At 35.1% G+C, this 19,548-nt stretch overlaps 1 protein-coding gene and 1 pseudogene across 1 annotated transcript in view; both read left to right on the top strand.

Annotated features, from left to right (window-relative positions):
- The window catches only part of GALNTL6 (polypeptide N-acetylgalactosaminyltransferase like 6), a 1,186,276-nt gene that overhangs the window by 169,251 nt on the left and 997,477 nt on the right, over nucleotides 1-19,548 (top strand). The gene's annotated exons all lie outside the window — the stretch shown is intronic.
- LOC102948520 lies at nucleotides 7,868-8,518 on the top strand (annotated as a pseudogene).

The following is a 19,548-nucleotide window of genomic DNA, read 5'->3' as shown; positions in this document are numbered from 1 at the left end:
CTTTGTTGTTCACTCTCCCTCCTGGGCACAGCCTCCCCTGCAAAAGGTGACCCTTCACCTTCTAACAGCATAGACTTGTTTTGTATGATTTTAAGCTTGACAGATTCCACCAAATTACATGTAGGATTATATATTACTGAAAATGCTGTGTGTGTGTGTGTGTGTGTGTGTGTGTATTATATATTTTAATTTTATGTTCTACCTGTTTTCTGCTTTAATTACTATCTTTACATTGACCTTATATTCATTGACCTTGGTAAATTCACTCATTAATTCTAATACAGCATCTCTAATTTTTTGGATTTTTCATAAACAATCGCATTGTCCACAATTATGATAGTTTTATTTCCTGCTTTTCAGTCCTTCAGTCTTTTCTTCCCCTGCTTTACTGTGCTGGTGTGAACTTTCAGTATAAAGTTGACTAGCAGTAGTGATAGTGGGTATCTAATCTCATTGCCAGTCTCAGAAGGATTTTTTAAAGGCATTTTTACTTTTAGTCTTTCATAGTCTCTAGTACATTGAGGAAATTACTCCTTATTCCTAATTTTTATTCCTATTTGTGGTCTATTGGTAGTTCTTTCCATCTTAATATATATTCTATTTTATCAAATTATTTTTCCACAGCTAACGATATGACATAATTTTTTCTCCTTTTTTTCTGTTAATGTGGTAAGATGTATTGATTTATTTTTAAATGTTGAATCAACGTTGCATTCCTATAATATGTCCTATTAGCCATTAAGTATTGCTTGATTTGTATACAGTTAGATTCTCTTTGCTATCATTTTATGATTTATGCATCTGTGTTCATGATAGAGATTGGTGTGTACTTTTCTCTTTTAATGTCTTTGTTAGGATTTGAGTTCTTAAAATATGCTATTGCATGTTCCCTTTTATCTTATTCCCTGAAAAATTTTATTTAAGATTATTTTTTTCCTTAAATATTTGGAGGAATTAACCACAAAATCAAATGGGATTGAAGGGATATTGTGTGTGTGTGTGTGTGTGTGTGTGTGTGTGTGTGTGTGTGTGTGTGTGTGTATGTGTAAAGATATATAATAATAGCTCAACTGTTTTATTGGATGTAAAAGTTTCAGGTTTATAACTCTTCTACCCTCAGCTTGATGGGGTTTTTTTGCTTTCTTTTGTTTGTTTTACTAATTTTTCTATTTCATCCCAATTTTTGTCAAATTTATTAGTATTTATAACATCCTCATAATATCTTTTAATATTTTTGAAAATTCTTTAAGTGGATATTGAAGCTTAGTTGGCAGTTGTTTTCTTTCAGTTTTAAATGCTATTTCATTGATTTCTGCTGTCCATCATTTTTATGAGACATCAACTATCAGTCTTCTTGCTATACCAGTGAAGGTAATATTTTTTGTCTTTTTTGTCTTAAAAATTTTCCCTTTGTCTCCAGTTTTCAGAAATTTTATCATAATAGTTGATTACACCACTGTCTCACACACTACACATCATCTCTGTGTTGATGCTGACCACAGCAATCGTGGAAGACAGTTTTTGTTTTGCTTTTTTGGCAGCAGTGGGTGTTGTCCAGCATTTTACCTCCTTCCAGTGTTTGGCAAATGTTTCTCTTTGGTGGAAGGTTAAGTTCCATCTTTCACTGAATTTAACAAAATCACATACTCACTTTGCTTGCATCCTTTGCAACTAAATTGCGAGCACTTAACTCAGGCTTGAACCATACTAAATGTTTAATAAAGAAGTAGGTAAAGAAGCATAAGCAGCAATAGGTGGCAGTGATAGATGTTGGAGCAACAGACAGTTCCAGAAGCTGCTGTGGTTGTGTTGCTGTGGCTACCCAAGCACAGTTCTGGCTTGGGATGTTGTTTCTAGCTGTGGAATTCCTGAACTATAGTTCTCACTGACTCTGTTAGCTTCTTATCATAATTTTATACTTCATTTTTTGCATAAGTCAGCTAGATTTGTTTTCCGTTAGTTGAAACTAAAACATATCTTGTACTTCATCTCTGACATCTTCTCTCACATCCATAATCAGTCTGTCATCAAATTCCATTTCGGATACATTTTCCAGAAAAATCTTGAATTTTTTCCCCATCTCTCATTGCAAAACAGTTAATCTTTTGCGTGGGCCATTGAGTAATGCTTCCTGATACAGCCTACAATCCACTCACGTGAAATCCAGCAGTTATTTCTATTTAGATGTCACACTTAAAACCTTCTAATACTTTTACATTGACATTAGGAAAAAATCCATGTCTATGGATTGAAGTTCTTCTAAGATGTAGAATTTACTGACTCCCAAGCTTCACGAACTCTAACCTCTAAAGGACTCACTCTGCTTTAATCATCCTGGCTTTTGTTAGGTCTTTAAATACAATAGGCATCTTCCTGCCTCTTGGCCCAAGGTTCTTTGCACATTATGGTCCACTGCCTGGAGTGTTCTTTCTCTTATTTCGGTATATACCCAACACTGGCTCATATTTTAGGTTATTGCCAAAAACAGTTTCCTCAGGAAAGACTTCTCAAAGTAGGTAAAAGCCTTACCGGCTTGATAAAGTCTGCCCTATAATGTCTGTAATCCCAAGATTTAGTGTAGTCACAGACATATAGGAAGTCAATGAACATTAGGTGAGTTAATAAATGAGTGAATAGTGAAATACACTATTGTTTTTATAATGTGGGTTCTCCCACAAACATTTTTGGTCAAAACAGTTGCAATGTTTATATCAAATTTATGTACTCCAATCTGGAAAAGTTTAAAACCTAAGGAAATGTGATTCATCCTGGTCCATGATGAAGACTATGCTCTGCATTTTAGTAACTAAAATTTATTGACTCCAACCTTGCTGGTGACAACTGTGAAAAAGGAAGAAGCAGAAATATGAAAAGAAACTGTCAACTTGGTTACAAATTTGGATGAATATGTGTTTACTTTTCTAATTTCCTAAAGTCTAACCAGAAAGCTCATCTGATTATCAAAATATCTCTGCATTTCTTTTAAAATTAATTAGGAATTATTACTTATAAATTTGTATTTTCCCCAGTTTTATTGAGTTGTAGTTAACAGCTCAAAATTGGATGTATTTAAAACATACAACCTGATAATTTCATATACACATACATTTCAAAATATCACGTGCAAGCTTATTAACATATCAGCTATCTTCTTACATAGTTATCTGTTTCTTTCTTTCCCTTTTTGTGGTGAGAACACTCAAGATCTAATCTCTTAGAAAATTTCAAGTGTACAATACAACATTGCTAACTATTGTCACATCATTGTACATTTGATCTTCAGAAAGTATTCATCTTACATAACTGAATCTTTATAATCCTTAACCTACATCATCCTGTTAACCCCTCCCCCCAATCTCTGGAAACCACCTTTATACTCTCTGTTTCTATGAGTTTTACTATTTTCAAGATATTTTTTAAGTTTTTATTTATTATTTGAGAGAGAGAGTGTGAGCAGGGTAGGGTCAGAAAGAGAGTGAGAGAGAGAGAATCCCAAGTAGGCTCCATACTGTCAGCACAGAGCCCAACATGGGCTTTTGTCTCATGAATGTGAGATCATGACCTTAACCAAAATCAAGAGTTGGATGCTTAACTGACAGCCACCCACATGCCCTGAGTTTTACTATTTTAGATTACACACATAAGTGAGATTATGCAAATTTATCTTAATCTCTGTCTGCCTTGTCTTTTCTTTCATCAGCTGAGCTTGAAGTGGACTTTCTGACTCATGGAAAGTCAACTGTTATATAGCAGGCCCACAGTCAGTTCTCTCCTTTAGAGAGGGTGAAATGCCTTTGGGAAAGAAAGTAGTATCTTAGTCAGATATCCTTGTAAGCATACTAACATAATTGGCAAAAACCAATGGCATTTTCCAATGGGAATCTTTACATATGATATGTTTTTAGCTGGATGAACTTAGTTGCATTGGACTCTTTATGCTTATCAAACCAGGTGTTTACTGAAATGAAGTATAAAAAGTTGAATGTTCTATGATCCAAAAAACACCTGTAAGTAATATGATGCATGCAAGTATTAGAGACCCCACAGAAAATGTACAAATATACTTAAACAAGTATAGAGGAGAGTTTGTCTTAAATACATGGAAAATATCTTCTGAAAACCAAGCTAACTCTTTTAGATTGGTATCCTTTTAGAACATACATTGAAAGTTAATTTTTATAAATAAGAGATATTGTCCTAATGTGTATCAAGAAATACATTTTAAAAAATAAGGAAATAGTGTGTGTGGGGGGGTGGTTCATGATGGTGGCAGAATAGGAGGACCCTAGGCTCATCTAGGGTCCTATGAATACAGCTAGATAATGATCACATCATCCTAAGGATCCCAGAAATCAACCTGAAGACGGACAGAACAAACTCTGCAACTAAATGGAGAGAAGGGGCCACATATAAGAATATAGGAAGTGCAGAGACGTGGTTTAGGGGAGAAGAGATTCCAGGGTACTTTGTAGGAGAGAACGCCGCGGTTGCAGAGAAAAGCAAAAGAGAGGAACATGTAGGAGAATGCACAAAGAGAACCTTTCCTGAAAGCCCTTGGCTTGGAAGATTAGAGGGGCTGAATTTTATGAGTTGTTGCAACCGGTGAGGCTTAATGCCTAGAGTTTTAAAAGTCTGTGGGCTTGGCTGGAATAAAGCCTGGAGGGCACTGCTCTGTTCCTGGAGAAAAGGCAGGCAAACAACTCCAAGGCTGACAGTGTGGAAACAGTGATCTGAAGAAAGCCGAGGGCACACACTCACTCTTCTTTGAGGGCTTCCCTGAGAGGCAGCATTCACAGAGATGCCTCTCCAGGACGAAGTTGCTGGCAAGTGCCTTTTCTATTCCCCACCCCTCAGCATAAACACAGAGGCACCTGCAGGGAACAGCATACCACTGACACTGGACACTGCCTAACTTCTTTAAACCAAGCCCCACCCCACTGTGCTCTGGCAGGATTGCCCTTCTCAGTCAAGTTTGTCTCAGTTCCAGTGCAGCAGGCCACTCCCCCAGAAGACCAGCAAAGCTCATGCCCACACCACATCTCCTGATCAGAGAAGTCCGCAGGGCCTCAGTTCTGGTGGAGTTGACATCAGCTCCCATTTAACAAGCTGACCACTGCATACCTAGTTAAAACCCACCATGTTCAGGACAGGGACCAAACACTGCCCACAGTAGGCAAGGAAAACTTCCGTGGATGGCTTTCCTGAAGGATTAACAACCGTAACGCAACGGCAGAGTGCATGCAGTACACACCGGAGACACTCCATGAAGTGCCAGACCTGGGGCTCTACATGGCCTCTTCTTTATAAGAACATTACTTTCAGGAGCAGAAGACATAACAGGCTTTTCTAGCACACAAAAGTCAGAGACTTAGACAAAATGCCAAGATATAGGAATTTATCCCAAATGGAAGAACTAGTTAAGTATGGTCAAAGATGTAAGCAAAATAGATATAGGTAACATGCCCGGTGGAGAATGTAAACAATCAAAAGGATACTACTCACTGGTCTTGAGAAAAGAACATGAGACATCAGTGAGACCCTTACTACAGAGATAAAAGGGTTACAAAAGAATCAATCAGAGATGAAGAATGCAGTAAAACAGGATTCGAAACAGGCTTAATGCAATGAATAACAGACTGGAAGAAGCAGAGGAATGAATTATTGGCATAGAAGACAAAATAATGGAAAATAATGAAGCTGAACAAAAGAAAGAAGAATTATGGGATACAGTAATAGACTTAGGGAACTCAGTGACTGTCAAATGTCGTAACACTCATAGGAGTCCCTGCAGAAGAGAGAAAAGGGTCAGAAACTTTATTTCAAGAAATAATAGCAGAAAACATCCCGAATTTGGGGAGGAAACAGACACCCAAATCTAGGAGGCACAGAGAACTCCCATAACAAGCAGGGTAACACCAGACATAATGTAATTAAATTAACAAAATATAATGATAAAGAAAAAAATCTTAAAAGCAAAAAACAAAAGTAGTTCTTAACTTACAAGGGAAAATCCATAAGGCCAGCTCGAGGTTTTTCAACAGAAACTTGGCAAGCCAGAAATCAGTGGCATGGTATATTTAAAGTGCTGAATGATGAAAACCTTCAGCCATCAATATTCTATCCAGGAATACTATCATTCAGAATAGAAGGGGAGAGAAAGACTTTCCCAGATGGAGAAAAACTAAAGGAATTCATGACCGCTAAAACAGTCCTACCAGAAATACTAAAGGGGACTCTGAGTACAAAGGAGAGAGCAAAAGTGACAAAAATGAGAAAGGATCAAAGAAAATCTCCAGAAACAATGACAAAAGAAGTAATAAAATGGCACTAAATGCATATCTATCAATAATTATTCTGAATGTAAATGGACTAATCCAATCAAAAGACATAGAGTGTCATAATTGATTAAAAAAAACAAGTCCCATATATATGCTGCCTACGAGAGACTCATTTTAGACTTAAAGACACCTGCAGATTGAGTGAGAGGATGGAGAAACATTTATCACACAAATGGATGTAAAAAGAAAGCTGGAATAGCAATACTTACATCAAACAAATGAGACTTTAAAACAAATACTGTAAAAAGAGACAAAGAATGGCATTATGTGCTCATAGGTGGGACAATCCAACAAGAAGATATAATTATAAATATTTATGCATCCAACATGGAAGCACTCAAATATATAAAACAATTAATAAAAAACACAAATTAATTGATAATAACGCAATAATATTAGGGGACTTTAATATCCCACTTACATCAATGGACAAGTCATCTAAACAGAAAATAAACAAGGAAACAATGTCTTTGAATGACACAGTGGACCAGATGGACTTAACAGATATATTCAGAACATTCTATCCTAAAATAGTAGAGTACACAGTCTTTTCAAGTGTTCACGAGACATTCTCCAGAATAGATCACATATCAAGTCACAAATCAACAAATATAAAAAGATTGAAGTCATACCATGCATCGTTTCTGACCACAAGGCTATGAAACTAGAAGTCAATCACAAGAAAAAATTTGGAAAGACTATAAATACATGGTGGTTAAACAACATACTACTAGACAATGAATGGGTCAACCAAATCAAAGAAAAATTTAAAAAATACACGGAAACAAATGAAAATGAAAAACAATGGTACAAAACATTTGGGATGCAGCAAAAGCAGTTACAAGATGGAAGTATACAGCAGTATAGGCCTACCTCATGAAACAAGAAAAATCTCAAATAACCTAACTTTACACCTAAAAGAGCTAGAAAAAAATTAAAAAATGAAGCCTAAATCCAGAAGAAGGAAGGAAACAATAAATATTAGAGCAGAAATAAATGATATAGAGACTAAAAAACAGTGCAACAGATCAATGAAACCAGGAGCTGGTTCTTTGGGAAAAAAAAAAAAACAAACCCAAAACATAAAATTGATAAACCTCTAGCCAGACTAATCAAAAAGAAAAAAGAAAGTACCCAAGTAAATAAAATTATAAATGAGAAAGGAGAAATAACAACAAACACCACAGAAATAGAAATAGTTATAAGAGAATATTATGAATAACCATATACCAAAAAATTGGGTAACCTGTAAGACAGCAAATTGAGGGTTGCTGCAGGGGAGGGTATGGGTGGGAGGATAGGTAAAATGGGTGATGGCAATTAAGGAGGACACTTTTGGGGATGAACACTGGGTGTCATGTGTAAGACATGAATCATTGGGTCCTACTCCTGAAGCCAAGACTACACTGTATGCTAAGTAACTTGAATATAAATAAAATTTAAAAACATAATTTAAAAAAAAAGAAATGGACTGGCCCAAGAACCAGAGATGGTCTTGCTGCCACCACAGGTCTTTCAGCCACCTGACAATGTCATCTCATTTAGTAGAGAAGCCACCACTCCCTCACAACAACAACTGCGAGGAAGGTGAACAGCCTTTGCCCCTGACAGCTGGCCTCAAAAGTTCCTGGGTAGAACTCTCTATGAACAGCAGCAATGGCAATGATAATGACAATGAGAAAAATAGGGGGCTAGAACATGTACCTTCCTCATCTTCTGTCTGCAGTGGAGACATGGAAAAGGCTCTTTTGCATACACAACATGAATCAGGACAGAGTAGTTCAAGAGCCAGTTCTCACTGTGACAGCCCTTCCCCACAAGAGGATGGGCAAATTATGTTTGGTGTGCAGATATACGCCAGTAGGGCCCGTAACTCTCAGAGGAAGAGGTTGCAGAAGAAGAGAAAGAAGTTGATCCTTTGAAGAAAAGTGTAGACTGGGTGTCCAACTGGTTCAGTAGACCCGAAAACATTCCACCTAAGAAGTTCCACTTCAGACACCCCAAATGTTCCATTGCTTTAAGCATGAGGAAAAGTGGGGCCATGAAGAAAGGGGGTGTTTTCTCCACAGGATTTCTTGGAAGTGTTCATTCCATCTTTCTTCCTCTCTCATGTTTTGGCTTTGGGGCTACACATCTATATCGGAAAGCGACTGAGCACACCTTCTGCCAGCACCTACTGAAGGAAAGAGAAACCCCTGGAAAAGCATGTGACCTGTGAAGTGGTGTATTGTTACAGTAGTTTATTTGAACTTGTTACCATTGTAAGCATGACCCAACCTACCACCCTATTTTTACACATCCAAGTTCCAGCAACTCTCAAATCCAGTATTTTATTCAAACTCTGTAGAAGCATTTTACTAACCTCATTCCCTTTTAGCCTGTAAGACATTTTAGAATTTCCTAACAGAATTTACTGTTATTTAAAAATTCCTAACAGAATTTACTGTTATAAAAAAATTTTAAAAGAAAAGGGCTTCTTTTCCACAAATGTCACCAGCAGATTATAATTTTGTCAACAATGCTATCATCTGATTTTAGTGCCACTAGACTTAGACCTGCATCATTTGTGGTATAAATTTTACTCTTGAAAGATAACTATCATCTCTCTCTTCAAATGAAATCAGGTTGATGTGACAGCTTAGTTGTTTTATTTTTTTTTCAAGACAAAGGCAAGCTTCAATAAGCTTGAATTTATAGTTATTAAAAAAGAAAAAAAAATCAACCAAGACACAAGGAAAAAATATCCTGGGCAATAATTTTAAACAAACAACAACAACAAAAAAGACATGGACAAATTCCTAGAAACATAAACTACCAAAACAGTGACAGAAAAAATAGAAAACTAGAACAGACCAATAACCAGCAAAGAAATTAAATCAGTAATCAAAAACTCCCAACAACCAAAAGTCCAGAGCCAAATGTCTTCACAGCAAAATTCTACCAAATATTTAAAGAAAATTTAATAACTATTCTTCTAAAACTATTCCAAAAAATAGAAAAGGAAGTAAAACTTCCAAATTTATTCTATGAAGCCAGTGTCATCCTACTACCAAAACTAGACAAAAATTCTACTACAAAAGAGAACTACAGGCCAATATCCCTGATGAACGTAGATGCAAAAAATTTTAAGTTTTACTAGCAAACTAAATCCAACAATACTTTAAAAAAATTCACCACGATCAAGTGGGATTTATTCCTAGTTTGCAAGGGTAGTTCAACATTCGCAATTGAATTAACATGACACACCAGATTAATAAAAGCAAGGATGGGGTGCCTGGGTGTCTCAGTTGGTTAAGTGTCTGACTCTTGACCTCAGCTCAGGTCTTGATCTCAGGGTTGTGAGTTGTGCTCGACACTGGGTATGAAGCCTACTTAAAAAAATGTAAGAATAAGAACCATATGATCATTTCAATAGATGCAGGAAAGTATTTGACAATAAGAACATCCATTCATGATAAAAATCCTCAACAAGGTGGGTTTAGAGGAAACATACCTCAGCATAATAAAGGCCACATGTGAAAACCCACAGCTAATATGCTCAATAGGGAAAGCCTGAGATCTTTTTCTTTATGGTGAGGAACAAGACAGGGTTGTGTCTACTCTTACCACCGTTATTTAACATAGTACTGGATGTCCTAGCTGCAGCAATCAGACAGAAAAAATGGATGATAGATAGATAGATAGATAGATAGATAGATAGATAGATAGATAATAGACAGAATCCAAATCAGCAAGGAAGAAGGAAAATTTTCACTCTTTACAGATGACATGGTACTCTATATAGAAAACCTGAAAGATTCCATAAAAAAAAAACCTGCCATAATTGATAAATTCAGTACTGTTGTAGGATACAAAATCAACAAACAGAAATCTGTTGCATTTCTACACACCAATAATGAAGCAGCAGAAATAAAAATTAAAATATCAATCCTGTTTACAGTTGCACCAAAAACAATAAGACACCTAGGAATAAACCTAACCAAAGAAGTAAAAAACCTTTACTATGAAAACTATTAAATACTAATGAAAGAAATTGAAGATGACAGACAGAAATGGAATAGCATTCCATGTTAATGGATCAAAAAAGTAAATATTATTAAATTGTCTATGCTGCCCAAAGCAATCTACACATTTAATACAGTCCATTTCAAAATACCACCTGCATTTGTCATTGAGCTAGAACAAACAATCCTAAAATTTGTATGGAAACACAAAAGACCCCAAATAGCAAAAGCAACGTTGAAAAAGAAAAGCAAAGCTGGAGGCATCACAATTCCAGATTTCAAGATATATTATAAAGCTGTAGTGATCAAGACAGTATGGTGCTGGCACAAAATACAGAACAGAAAAGAAACAGGAAAGAAAATCCAGAAGTGAACCTACCACTATGTAGTCAGTTAATCTTTGACAAGGCAAGAAAGAACATCCAATGGGAAAAACACAGTCTCTTCAACAAATAGTGTTAGAGAAAGTGGACAGCAACATACAAAATAAGAAAACTGGACTTCTTTCTTACACCGTACACACACACACACACACACACACACACACACACACACTCAAAATGGATGAAAGACCTAAATGTGAGACCTGAAATCATAAAATCTTAGAGGAGAACACAGGCAGTAACCTCTTTGATATCAGCCATAGCAACTTCTTTCTAGATTGTCTTTTGAGGGAAGGGAAACAAAAGCAAAAATAAACTACTGGGACTTGATAAAAAAAAAAAATCTGCACAGTGAAAATACCTAGAAGACAGCCTATGGAATGGGAGAAGATGTTTGCAAATGACAAAAAGGGTTAGTATCCAAAGTATATAGAGAACTTATAAAAGTCAACACCCCAAAAAAGAACAATCCAGTTAAAAATGGATAAAAGACAAAAAAATGGGCAGAAGACATGAATACACATTTTTCCAAAGAAGACATACAGATGGTGAGCAGACACATGAAAAGATGCTCAACATCTGTGATCATCAGGGAAATACAAAATAAAATTATAATAAGATGTCACTTCACACGTGTCAGAATGGCTAAAATCAACAACACAAGAAACAACAGGTGTTGGTGAGGATGTGGAAAAGGGGAACTCTCTTGCACTGTTGGTTGGAATGCAAACCAGTGCACTGTGGCAAACAACATGGAGTTTCCTCAAAAAGCTAAAAATAGAACTACCCTACAATCCAGCAATTGCCCTACTAGGTATTTACTCAGAGAATACAAAAATACTAATTCAAAGGGATACATGCACCCCTATGTTTATAGCAGCCTTATCTATAATAACCAAATTATGGAAATAGCCCGTGTTCATCTACTAATGAATGGATAAAGAAGACGTGGTGTATATATATACAATGGAATATTACTCAGCCATAAGAAGAATGAAATCTTGCCATTTGTAACAACATAGATGGAGCTAGAGAATATTATACTAAGTGAAGTAAGTCAGTCAGAGAAAGATAAATACCATCTGATTTTAGTCATATTTGGAATTTAAGAAAAAACAAATGAGCAAAGGTAAACGGAGAGAGGCAAACCATGAAACAGACTCTTAACTATAGATAACAAACTGATGGTTAACAGAGAGGAGATGGGTGGGGGAGAGGTTAAATAGTTGACAGGGATTAAGGAGTGCACTTGCCATGATGAGCACTGGTGTTGTATGGAAATGTTAAATCAGTGTATCGTACACCTGAAACTAATATTATACTGTATGTTAACTAACTGGAATTTAAATAAAAATTTTGTCAACCATATTTTGGGTTAAGTTTTGAGTCCATGTGTATTTGAAAATTACTAAGACAAAATATAGTTAATTCCCCAAAAAGAAATAAATAAAATAAAGAATAAGGAAATGAGTGGGCTGTATCTACGTATAACAAACACAAAACATTGAAAATAATGTCATTTCTACAGTGTTTGTGAATAGATAAATTTTGTTTAGCTTTAATGGTCATAGTATATGAAGTGGCTAAATAAAAACATTTTTAAAACTAGATTTGCATTTGTTTTTATACTCTATTAACGACAGAATGCATTGTTTATGAAAATGTCTTTTAGAGAATAAAATTAATACATTCTGATATTTAGAAACCCTGTATTAGTAGTCTCATTTCAACCTCTATTGATCAGTTAAATGCAATTAACCTACTAATTTGTAACAAAAATAAATTCTAGGAACAAGGGTGAAAAATGGTACATCATAAACTTTACTTTTTTACAGGGATTCTGTAGCCCATTGTCCATATTTTTTTGTTTCAAAAAAATGTGGCTTTTTATTCAGTTTTTGAAAGAAAATTCATTATCTTCAACATTTTAGTGAATGGATAATATGCTAATTAAATGAAATATCTAAAAAAGTATTTTATACTACAGTCTCTTTGTTTTCTCATTAGGAAAGCTTGTAATCTCCTTTCACCCACAGCTCGTAAATTAAATTTGGAAAAATGAATATTGTAAAATATCCCTTAACCTAGGAAATATATAATAATTAGGATGTATATGAGATTCTTTTTCAACTCGATAAATAGAAAATATTTTATTTGGAATAAAGTAGAATTTCAAGATCAAACATTATAACTAATGACATATTAAGTATAACCATTAGGACCTCACCTTGTACCATCTTTCACAAGCTATGTAATTCTAAGAAAATTAGAGTATGATATGTAAGAATTTTTTTTGGATAAAATTATAATTCAGTTGGGAAATTGTTACCATATATGAATACAAATATTTTAGTGAATTAATCATCAGGTAGTATCCACACAGACAAGAAATTAAACCTGAGCCATTTGAAAGAATTTTAAAAATACTACCGACTGGGGTTGCCTGGGTGGCTGTCAGTTAAGTGACCAACTCTTAATTTTGGTTCAGGTTATGGTCTCGTGGTTTGTGAGATTGAGCCCCATATTGGGCTCTCTCAAAAATAAATAAATAAACATATTTAAAAAAAAAATACCGCCATCTTAGAGATTTGTGAGCAATTACAGTTCTGCAAAATAATTTTTAAATTTGTTGTGTTGTTTTAGTGTTCCATTAGACCTTTATCCAATTTAATGTGTATAACTTTCAGAGTTAATATTTTTATCTTTTTTTAGATTTATTTTTCTTTCTTTTTTTAAGAAAATTTTTAATGTTTAATTTATTTTTGAGAGAGACAAACAAGTGGGCGAGGGGCAGAGAGAGAAGGGGACAGAGGATCCAGAGAAGGCTCCTTGCTGAGAGCAGCAAGCCCGATATAGGGCTGAAATTCACAAATCAGGAGATCATGACCTGAGCTGAAGTCGGACACTCAACGAACTGAGCCACCCAGGTGCCCCTAGAATTTTTTTAGTTAAATATCTACTTATGATAATGTATGGATCCCACAGAGTGATTAGCAATGTGAGGTTAAAATCTCTTTCTGTAAAAAAACAGATGCCTCACGTGATAAGGCCAGGATTTAAGTAGAAATGAGCCACCTGTTTTCCTGAAGTAAGATAAAAACAATGTCCTCCCAAAAACCTCTCTAAGAACATAAAAGAAAAACTAAAGGTCATTTTTGTAGACCTTCAGTTTTGATCTGTTTTTCTTAGTTGAAGTTGTAGAAGAACAGAAAGAAAGTGAAATAATTCCATTATCTTTTTCCTTGTCTCTTATTTCTTCTTACCTTCCTTATGAGAAGTTCAATTGAAAACCATTTTGTATGTAAAGGAGACCAGCACAGATTTTATGTAGGTGTCTGTCTTTCGTAGTTAGAACCTTCTAAACTGTAGCCTCTGTTTTTGAATTTGGTTATTCATTACAACACCGCCTACAATGTCAAAGAAGCAAAATTAGAATCAATTTATATATATATATATATTATATATATAAATTTATGTATATAAATATATAATATATATAATATATAATATATATATAATATATATAAATTTATATATATAAATAAATATATATATATATTTAAATGGGGGTTATGGGAAGGAAAACCAGAAGAGCTTTTCAGTGAACAAATTTAAGTGAACTGCTTCTGTTTGAAAACAAACAAAACAGTTACTAAAAATTGAAAACTCAGAGAAATGAATCTTTTTTATATGTTAAGATGGAAAAAGACAATGTTGTATAACAGTAGGATTTTAGAACCTCATCAGAAGGTAAATAACAGAGTGTCTCAGAAACTGGGACATGTGTTGAAGTTTTGTGAGAGACAGGACACCTAGAGTGTAGATGCATTGAACTGGCAGTGCTAATCCAGTGGCTTTTGTCCCTTCCATTTTCAATAAAGAAATTATTAGGAGAAGGAAAATTGGGAAATACAATCAAGGACGTGTCTCACTTTAATACTATGCCAGTCTTCACAAAATAATAGTATATTAACTTTGGGAAAGGTCTTAGGCATCATAAAAACTAAAACTCTCATTTTATCATGATATAAGTGTGCAGTATATCCAAGGCATAGTAAATAATGTAGTTAAGTGTACATCCAGGTCATAGGACTTCATGTTCATGGAGTAGTAATTTACACATCTGTACATTTATATTTATACTGAGATTATACGAAAGATCTGAACCTTTTCTGTTTATTTTAGAGAGAAGAAAGAGTGTGGGAGGGGAAGACAGAGTCCCAAGGAGGCTCTGTGCTGTCAGCACAGAGCCCAATGTGGGTTCAAACTCATGAAATGTGAGATCATGACCTGAGCCCATAACAAGAGTCAGAAGCTTAAGGGACTGAGCCACCCAGGCACCCCAAGGTCTGAACCTTTCTTGTTTACATTTCCAGAGTACCAGCAAAAACTTGGAAATTTAAATAACAGCAGTTTGCTTAGTCCCAAAAGGAAAATAGGTTGAAAAAAAAGGTGTGGACAGGGTAAATGGTTTACCTAGACACAGTTAACTTTAAAGTGTGAAGTCATTTTTAAAATAATCATTTATTGTCTATATAAATATAGGGTTAAAGGTATCATCTCCGTTAGTCCTGAGGAATCATGGCAAGCTAACTATAAATTCCTGTAAGTCATTACTTACTTTAACAGAAATTTGTTTTCATCATGACGAGCCAACTTTAACACCAATGAAATGCAACAGTCCATATTCACAGAAGGACATACAATTCAACAGTATTTGTTGGGAGAAAGTCCTCCATGGATTTCTTGTATTTCTGCACACCTTGAGAGCAGAGGCACCGAATGCCCTTGTCCTGGGCCATCTTTGCAAAGACGTACAGCAAATAGCCTAGGAAGGTGGAGATATCTTGGATGTCCATTCCAATATAATAAAAATAATATCTCCTTCCAAGGCAAAGGTAGGCAAGTTTTTGCCCATTCTAAGAGTCAGGTTTCCTAATCTTGGGTTTCCCCTTTTGTGATGTAATCCACTGCATATTCCGGTATTTTTTTCACCTGATACTTTCCTTATCATCTAGTCATAATTTGGGCTCAAGTAACAAGCATAAATAATATATAATAATCTTGCCTCCTTCCCAGAGGCAGCTCATATAAAATGACTGACTAATGAAGGGATACTAATGCTCAACTCAAAATTGGGACGGCTCTGAAGGCCATCCCAGTTTCAGACTTCGCCACTAGTTTTGGTGATGTTTTGTTGTGGTTGCATAACAATCCTCCTTTTCTTCCTCTTTCTCATTAATAAACTTCCTGCAAGTAGATATTAGTGTAAATCTGTTTCCTGAATAGTCCAACCAACAACAGTTATCATTGTGTGTAGAATGTTATCTTCTTGAGAAAGGGCCTGTCTCTTCCTTATTTATTTGTTGTTTTTGTTGTTGTTATTATACCTATATCAGGCATCCCAATAATAGCTGTTCACTAAGTACTTGATTGAACTCATGGAATGGAGAAGTTCACCTTGCATTTTTATTGTTAGCATCCAAGAAAAAATGTAGAATATTATACTAGGAGCATCCTCCTAACCAAGTATTGAATATGAGGTGGTAAATATATTTTAGAATCCAGAATCAATTACAAAAAACCCCTATTATTCAAAAGAAGAGTCAAAGGGATAGTATCATTTGAATTTCATCTAGAAAAAGTTGACTGATTACTAACAAATCTCATCTTTCCTAGCTAAAAGGAAATAAAATTTACTTGTCTAACATAAATTAAAAGAAGGTAATGCAGAAATAAATTCAGAGAAAAGAAGGGAAAATGTTTGTTCACCATCACTTTTACTTATATGAATGAGACTGATGGTTTAAACAGCAAAACTGAGGATAGCATTTATACATATAAAGCCAAATAAGAATGGTTCCAATATTTCCTATTGGTCAGGAATAGTGTAAGTTTCCTCTTAAAAAGCAATCTTGAAAAATTACTCTTGGAATTTTAAGAAATTTAAAAACAATAGCTTAGCCTAAGATACCCCAAAATGCTCCAAGAAAACAGATGTTTTGGCAATAATTTACCGGTAGGAATTGAAAAATAAGCTAAGAATACAGTAGATAACTAATCATAGCAAAAACTCTAAGTATATTCCAACAATAACCACCACCTACCTACTGATATTTTCTCATTACTCTTTCAAGCACCAGGAAGCTTTAGATAACTGATGCTATATTGTAAAATGTGTTTTCAGTTTGATAAAAAGCTACTAGATTATAAACAACTGTGTGCTCTTGGGCATATTGAATGTTTGTTGAATGTCAACAGGTGTACTTATTTCTTGTTTGGGTTTCGCAGTAAATGATGGATCATGGCCTTCCATTAAAGAGAAACCTTAATCTTTCAGTTTATATATCATCTATTTTCCCAGCTGAGTCTTTCTTTCAGTCATTGGCTCTTAACATCCAGAAAACAGCTTTGTGAATCTGATGTATGTTTTTTTTTTTCCCCCTCTCAGTGTTTTTTCCAGATACATTTTTTTTTTCTCTTGAAATGTCATCCCTAGAGAAAACATTTTGGAAAAAAAGTCATAGTTATTTGAAATGGTTATTATCTAATTATTATCCTGTTCATTTTATATCTATTTTATTATTTATTAGATACTGATTTATTAATTGGTGATATTGTATGACTCTACTCACATTTTCATGTATTTATTTTATAATATGAAAACAAAAATAATATTTAAGTTTGAAAAAAAACTTCTTCTCCCCTAATGTGATATTCCTTTTTTGTGGCATCTAAAATTTTTGGATTTGCTTTTTTTTCCTATTGTAAGTAGCAAAAGCATAGCATAAAAGCATGATGCCAGTAGCAAAATGAGACCCTTAAGTACTCTAAACAAGTGTATGATACTTGGTCCTTTGCTGTTTTTTTTTTTTCACTGTTTCTCATTGTAGGTGCTGTTGGAATTATAGTTGTGTGAACTCTTAGTTGTGCAGAATATCTCAACAAGTTCTAGGGTGTTAGCATCCTGAGCCCTAGGCAGTACATGCCTGAAGCATCCCCTAGTCATTATGACAACTCGAAGTGTCTTCCACATAGTTCTAGTTACCTCCCAGGGGAATAGCACTGCCCCATTTTCTTACTCTGCTTCTGCTTCTAATTTTTATTACTAGTTATAGCAAAGGTAGTATAGCAATTTCTTCTGTTTATTGTGTTCCCCTCAACTTTCCACTCTTACCTTTCTAAACAAGTTAATGCTTTTAAAGGACAGAGCTCCTGTGCTCAAAATCTTTCACTGGTATCTGTATGAATTTTCTAGGGCTGTTACAACAAATTAGCACAGACTTGGTGGATTAACACAATATTAATCAATCCTCTCATAATTCTGGATGCCAGAAATATAAAACTGAGGAATTGTCAGGGCCAGTTCCTTCTGGACGCTCTAAGGGAAAAACTGCTCTGTGCCTTTCTCCTACTTTTTCATGAGTGACAACAATCCTTGGCACTGCTTGGCTTATAGACACATCACTCCAATCTCTGCCTCTGTCTTCACAACACCTTCTCTGTGTTTCTTTGTGTTCTTCTCTGTCTCTTTTTTTTTTTTTTAATTTTTTTTAATGTTTATTTATCTTTGAGACAGAGAGAGACAGAGCATGAACAGGGGAGGGGCAGAGAGAGAGAGAGACACAGAATCTGAAACAGGCTCCAGGCTCTGAGCTGTCAGCACAGAGCCTGACGCGGGGCTCGAACTCACGGACCGTGAGATCATGACCTGAGCCGAAGTCGGACGCTTAACCGACCAAGCCACCCAGGCGCCCCACTTCTTCTCTGTCTCTTATAAGGACACTCTCACTAGATTTAGTATCCACCCTAATCCAGTATGCTGTCATCTTGTTCGTCACATTAATTACACCTGCAAAGACCTTCTATTCAAATAAGGTCACATTCTGAAGTTCCAGAAGGGCATTAATTTGGGGAGACATCAGTCAACTCACTATAACACTTATTGTTTTTAAGTTGAAGTCCACATTTCTCATCATGGTTTAGAAGGCCCGACATGATCAGGAATTGCTTTGCTTTTCCAGACTTTTGTCTTCCCAATCTCTGCTCTTAGTGGACTCTGAGTTCTGGTGAGACTTATTTTAGTTACAGTGTTCCTCTTCTGGAACTGAGGCCTCAGATTAAAAATAATTTTCTTAATGATTCTGTAAGACTGTTTAGAGCAATCGTCCCTCTGTTACATTTCCACAGAGCATATCGCCATAGCATGCTCATTGCTGGGCATATGTCAAACACTAGAATATAACAGCAAATGAACTGGATTTGAGTCCACAAGATTCATGGCAAAAAATATATCTCCATGTGTCTATAGACCATTACATATGTACTGTGCAAATTAGCTAATTAACTGATTAATATTAGTTTTAGTTGTCCTTCTTAAATGGCATGGAAAGTTTTCACCAATTTATTTGTACATGATTATGAAGAGCAGTTGCTGTAATAATTCTATATTGAAATACTTGTTTGGTGCCTTTACTATTGACTTAGAATGTCTTTTTGGGGAACATTTTATTTATCCAGAATTAGCACTCTATGTTCAAGAATTGCCCATAAAAATTAGACCTACTATGGACTAACATTGTCCTTACCTTACAAATATTAATCCTGCTTAAAATAAGCTTTAACCCTAAAAATTAAATAGCTTCAAACATCAGCTATATTTGCAGCCACCTTTACGAAGCAGTGGAAATTGACTAATCCAACTTGGATTTGGATATAAATTTAGAAACAGGTTTTTGTTTAACCCAAAATATTTCTATTTCCAAAGAATCGCCTCAAATCCCCAGATCAAACCTTGGAATAGCCAGCAGATTTGATGATCCT

This window comes from Panthera tigris, chromosome B1 (genome assembly GCF_018350195.1).
Source record: "Panthera tigris isolate Pti1 chromosome B1, P.tigris_Pti1_mat1.1, whole genome shotgun sequence".
Taxonomy (NCBI): domain Eukaryota; kingdom Metazoa; phylum Chordata; class Mammalia; order Carnivora; family Felidae; genus Panthera; species Panthera tigris.
The sequence above is the reverse complement of the archived record's forward strand: the minus strand, read 5'-3'. Positions and strand labels throughout refer to the sequence as shown.